We start from the raw sequence: 5,949 nt of genomic DNA on the forward strand, positions 1-5,949 counted from the left end.
CGGGGGGGGACCCGAGGATGAAAGGCACCGTGACCTTCCTCACGCCGCGCCCATCGCTGGGGATGGAGCGGGTCCAACATCCCCGACCCGACCCCCCTCCCTTCGCACCCATCCGCAGTGGGGCTGTCCCCTCTGTCCCCTCCCTGTGCCACCACCCCGCAGCTGCAGTGTTTGAAGCTGCGCCTCTGATCTCTCCAGCTGTCCCTATTTATAGCTGTTTCTAGGTCAGGTGCGAGGAGCGGCGCTGGGGGGAACCTGGATGGGGCCGGTGGCCGGGTCCTCGGGATGCATCACCCCGAGGGAACAGCGGGGGACAAAGTGGGGCCGGCAGCAGAGGACAGGGAGCACTGAGGGAGATGCCATTTGCAGCCCCTTCGCATTTGGATGAGCACATGGCACATCCTGCAGTGTTCTGCTGGAAAGGCGTCAGCTCCCTGAGGCTCTGTGGGGCCCTATGGGGCTCTATAGGGTTCTGTGGGGCTCCATCCTTCCCATCAGATGCCGCTTTGAAGCTGCAGAGAGAGCTCCAGCACGTGGCAGGCATGTGGGTCACGCACGGATTGAATAAGAACAGCAATAACAATAACACCCGCCACTGTTTGCATCAAGCTCGTGGTCTTCAAAGCACTTAAAGAATATTAATAACTAATCACGATCAGCAAAATGAAAGGAGATGGCTCAAATGTGTTTGTCACCCAACACCATCCCGGACCATCCAAGTGCACCTGGGATTTCTGCTGGCTGCTCGGGGAAACATCCTGCCCTGCACCAGGATGCACTCAGTGGGGAAATGACCCGGAGAAGCAAATCATGGCTCTCCAGGAATGGCTTCCCACGTTGCCATGAGCAGCACAAGGGGCTCAGTGAGACAAGGACGAGCTGGGGACATGCAGGGCCCCCGTTGGGGTCAGAGTTGTGTGTGCACCACGAAGTGGAGACAGACCAGCCCAGGTCACACATCCCAAAGTTGTGGGTAGAGGTGCCATGAATGCCTCCCCTATTCCTGGAGAGGTTTGCTTCCGAGCATCTCTCACTGGCAAACCAGAAGCAGAAAGCCCCAAACGTTTCTAACAGCCTCTCTGAATTCAGGGCTTGCTCATCCCCTCGCCATCACCCAGTGCTGGGAGTTGGGAGTGGCTCAGCCTAAAGCGAAGGTGCTACCAACGCTTCTGCAAGCTGTCACGCCTCGGTGCCATGAGCCGAAACCTGCCCGGAGCCGGCGCGGGGATGCTGGGAAGGAACGGGAGGGAGGGAAGGGAGGGAGGGAAGGGAGGCAGCGGGGAGGGAGGCAGCGCGCAGGAGCGGAGCACGCCGGGAGCCGCAGCGGGAGCGGAGGGAGCAGCTGTGGATGCGCTGTGCCCCGGGGAGGTGCCAGCGGTGCCTCCCTGCTGCCCTGCGAGATCTGCCCCATCTCTGCCCCACTGAGCCCCTAACCCTGCTCTGCCTTGCTGGGAGCTGCCATACCTCTGCTGCTCATCCTATTGCGGCCCGGATCCTCATCACAACATAAAGGGGTCAGTGCCCTCTCAACCCCAGGTGGCACCTGGCCAGGGGGGCTTCCAGGGGCAGCAGGGCCGGGGGGAGCCGGTGATCCCCCACCCCAGGGCTGCTGCTCCCAAGGTCCAGGAGGGGATGCAGCACACGCTGCCATGGGCCTGAGCCGCAGTTCTGCTTCGTGGGGGGGCCACACCGAGCTGCTGCCAGCGGCTATCGGGGTGCTGCACCCCTCCTGCAGTCCCCAGGCCCTATCCCTGCTCCTGGGGTATATAGGAGCACCAGGGGGATGGACCCCAAGCAGCTGAGCAGGGGCACAGCCTTCTGCTCGCTGCCCCCCTCTCCTGGGGAGTGGAGGGGGGCATGAGGGCATCGGGGATGCTTGCAGGCAGCTATAAGGCAGCGTAGACTGAAGCATAATGAGAGAGAGCGATTTGAAAAGGAGCAGGGTGGTCTTCTTTTGAGTGGGCTTCTTCAGAAGCAAAGCAGAATGGCTGTCTTCCCAGGGCAGGTGGGATCTGGGGTGTAGCGGGGTCACGGCATCGCACTGCTCTCCCCGGTCTGGGAGCGAGGCTGCAGACAGCAGCTGAGTCGCTGCCCCTGGAGCCCGGCACGGCACGGCACCGCACGGCACCGAGCCTCCGCTCGCAGCCCGTTCCGCTGGCACCATCTAGCGAGGCAGAGCGGACCGGCACTCGTCGCCAGCACCGCGATTTGGGGCTGGCGGCACGGAGTTGAAGAGGGAGCTCAACCGGCCACAGCACCCAGCACACCGCTCTGCCCCGTCACCGAGCCCCGGCTGGGATGTCGGGATGTCACCTCCCTGTGCCGGCTACCTGCGGCCGCTCAGCCCTAGCGCAGGTCAAGCTGCGGGATGGGAGCTGGGGGGGTCCGAGGGCTGCTCTGTGCCCCTCTCCGTCCAGCAGCCCCATCTCCCAGCACCGCTCCCAGCCCCGGTGACCCGCGTCACTGCACCGTCCCAGCACATGGGCTCATGACATCAGGTCAAGAACAGGATTGAAACACAAAAATAAATCCTACACCAGCGTACTGGTAGGAGGGACAGGCCCCTCACAGCGTGCCCAGGATGGCGTGTGCCCACCGAGGACAAGCCAGAGCCCTGCTGGTAGCCCTGCTCCTGACGGTGGCACAGGACAGCAGCCGGCAGTGGCCCCGTGCCGGGGAGGAGCAGCTGGGCACGGCGTGTGCCGGTATTCACACCTCGCATCCTCACCGGCTGCCCGGCTAATTCAGGCACCGTGTGCTGCCTTGGCTGCCACTCAGCAGCACGGATGGGAAAGGAGGTTGTGGAGCCAGAAAGCAGCAGGGAGGGAAAGAGCAGAGTGTCGGCACTCGTGGCTCTGCTTGGGGACTGTCCTGCAGTGCTGGGAGCAGGGCCACAACCAGGTGAGCCGGTGCAGGAGGAAGAGCACCAGGGTGCTGTGGCTGTCCCAAGGCTGGGGACGGCCAAGCAGGAGTTGACACACTGAGCGCTTTCCTGGTGCACAGGGATGAGTCCAGGGAGCATGGCAGTGCCAAGCCCAAATCCCACTGTCCTCAGAGCTCCCCAGACTGCCAGGCACACCTGCGTCCTGCTCCTCCTGAGCTGCTGCAACCTGTTGGGATGTGGCGGGAGGTGCTTCCCAAACTGACAGCTCTGCTCCCACTCAGCATGGCAAGGCATGGCACGGCACATGGCACAGCACAGCACGTGGCACTGCACGGCACGGCACATCATGGCATAGCAAATGGCACGGCACATGGCACGGCACAGTGCCAAGGCACAGTCCCCTCCGTCCAGGAGGTGATGCATCTGATCCAACGCAAACTTTGGGCTCAGCGGGAGGGTCTCCATCAGCCGCCATCCCCAACCCAGCCCCATGCCACGTCCCTGCAGCACTGACCTGTGGAGGTGCAGGGGCTGCAGCTCCTCTTTCTGGAAGCAGATGAAGCAGAAGGAATCCATTGCTCAGCTCCGGTGGCCGTTGCACCTGGGCAAGGAGGACAGCGGGCCGGGCAGCACCAGAGCTGCGTTGGCATCTTCCGCAGTGCCGCTGGTGGGGCTCACCTGGCCAGTGCCATGGTGCTGGGGAGACTCACACCATCAGGCTGAGCTCTGGGGCTGTTTGCTCACCACAAGAGGAGGCGGCTCGGGGCCAGGCTATGACCTGCATCTCTCTCGCACTGGTGCCCAACGCCGTCCTGGCACCATCTTGCAGTTGGCACCGATGTTCAGCAGGCACACGCAGGGATCTGGGGTGGCATTGCTGTGGGTGAGGGCTCCGGTGGGGCAGGATGAGGCCCCGTCTCAGCCCCACCACGTTTTCAAAGCCAAAGGATGCAGCTGCCCCTCTCTGGCACCCACGTGGCAGCCAGGTGCTGGGCACGGCCCCGGTGCCTCCAGCTCCGTCACCACGGCAGTCGCAGTGCAGGGGCTCGCGGTGAGCAGGTGCTCGGTGTGCCCATGGAGGAAAGTTGTGGCACGAGAAGCCGTGGCTGCACAGGACCGGTCTCACAGCAGAGCCGCCGCTCGCTCTAGCAGATCAGCAGCGTGTGGGTATTAATAGCTCCAGAGCCATGCGGTGAGGCTGGGAATTAACTCCTCAGCTGCCGTTGCTGGTGCCGTGGGGCCCACCAGCACTGTGGCGGAGTCCTGGCAAACTCAGCACAGCAGTGCCAGGAGCCAGCCCCTCACGCCAGCTGGTGTCCTACCCCTGGGGCAGCTCCCTGCGAATGGCAGTGGGAGGACACAGAGAGTTTCTCCAGCCCGGCCATCAGATTTGTCATCACTCCTTGGGAATTATTCAGCGCTTTGGTCTGGTTGCAGCACATTCATCCCAGCCACTCCCACACTAATGGCAAACATCGATGGGTTTTTAACTTCTCGTGGCTGGAAAGCTCCCAGCCATGCTGTGCTGAGGGGAGCTGCTCCCGTTCAGCATGACTCTGAGCCCTGTCCTCGGTGCAAAGTTCCCCAGGATGGAACCCAGAGGCCAGCTGTCCCTAACTCACATCCATCGCCTCCATCAGTGCCCCCAGGGCTGCAGGCACGGTGCCCACATATCAGCATCCCACAGGTGTCATCAGGAGCCCCTCTGCATCCCCAGGGCCCTGGCACCCACCCAGGCACTCACTCACTCACAGCAGCACGGGGAAAATGTTAAAATTTAATGCCTCGGTTAATGGGCCGAGCGGAGAGGAGCAAGAACATGGAGAGAAGAGCTGCTCTCCCAGGAAGGGCAGGAAAGGCAATGGTGCCCAGCCGCAGGAGCCCCTAATGGCTGCTGGAGGGTATTTGCACTCAGAACCTTTACATGCTGTATTTTTAATAGCTTGCTCAATGAACAAATTGCTTATTGCCAAGCACACACAGGGCGTGGTTGGGCCACACAAAACTTTCCCTCGCGTTTCAATGTTGCCTTGTTGTACTTACAAAAGATGGTTTAACCCTTTCCATGAAGTCAGACTGGGTGGAAGCGCTCATTTGTATGTGGCACTCAGAATGATTTACGGCTCAATTTGTGGCAGAAGCAATAAAACGAGATGAAAACAGATACCCGGTTGGGTCTGAAGCAAGAACGAAGATAACCAAGGGATAAACCATGCAGCAAGGAACAATTTTCACTAATTCTTTTCCCTTGGCCTCCCAGTGTAGATATTCTTTCTTTTCTGTTTCTTTTTTCCTCACCAAAGAATGTTTGGTGGCTTTTCCCAACTTGGGTCAACGAGAGCAAAATCTCATTAGCAAGAGATTAAGATACAGGAGCCCCACATTGAAACACAGAGGCTGCAGTGGTTTCTCCAGCCATGCAGCATAGGACCTTCCATCCCAGTGCAGTGAGGGCACAAAGATGCTCTCGTGGCCTTGGAGAGGTGTTTCCAAAGCAGGGACGAAGCCCATGGAGCTCAGGATGGACTGCCAGCCCCAAATCCTGTACCTGCTGCAGTCTCGTGGATTTTATAGGGAGATGAGAATACAAAAGCAGGGGGCACAGCACTGGAAATCCCAGGATGAGGGTGTGCAGAGTCAGCGTGCTGCCACAGTGGGGAAGAAAACGGGCAGTGGGAAAAGCACGCACTGCTCAGCCCTGCTCTCCTCACCAATCCCTGCAGTCGGTAACACTGCCTGACGGCTTATTTCTCTCGCTCTCCTGTTTTGTTTAATCCTCTAATGCAACTGCAAGCACGTTCAATATCCTTGTATGTACACAGTCCCCTAAAGCCTATTAAGCTGCTGTTTCAGCAATCTCTTGCAACGGGAAATACCACAGGAGACGTTGGGAACCATAAGAAATGTGGTTGGAAGAACGAAGGTCGGCCTCGGGCTGGCCAGCGGGGTCACCGTGCGGGGAGCGGGGCTCCGAGCCGGGCCTAGGCCGCGCCTGCCCCAACGCGTTGCCAAGCAACGCCCGCCCGTTCACGCGCCGCTCGCCAGCACGCCCAGCCTTCAGAAGG

Source organism: Meleagris gallopavo, chromosome 16 (genome assembly GCF_000146605.3).
Source record: "Meleagris gallopavo isolate NT-WF06-2002-E0010 breed Aviagen turkey brand Nicholas breeding stock chromosome 16, Turkey_5.1, whole genome shotgun sequence".
NCBI lineage: Eukaryota > Metazoa > Chordata > Aves > Galliformes > Phasianidae > Meleagris > Meleagris gallopavo.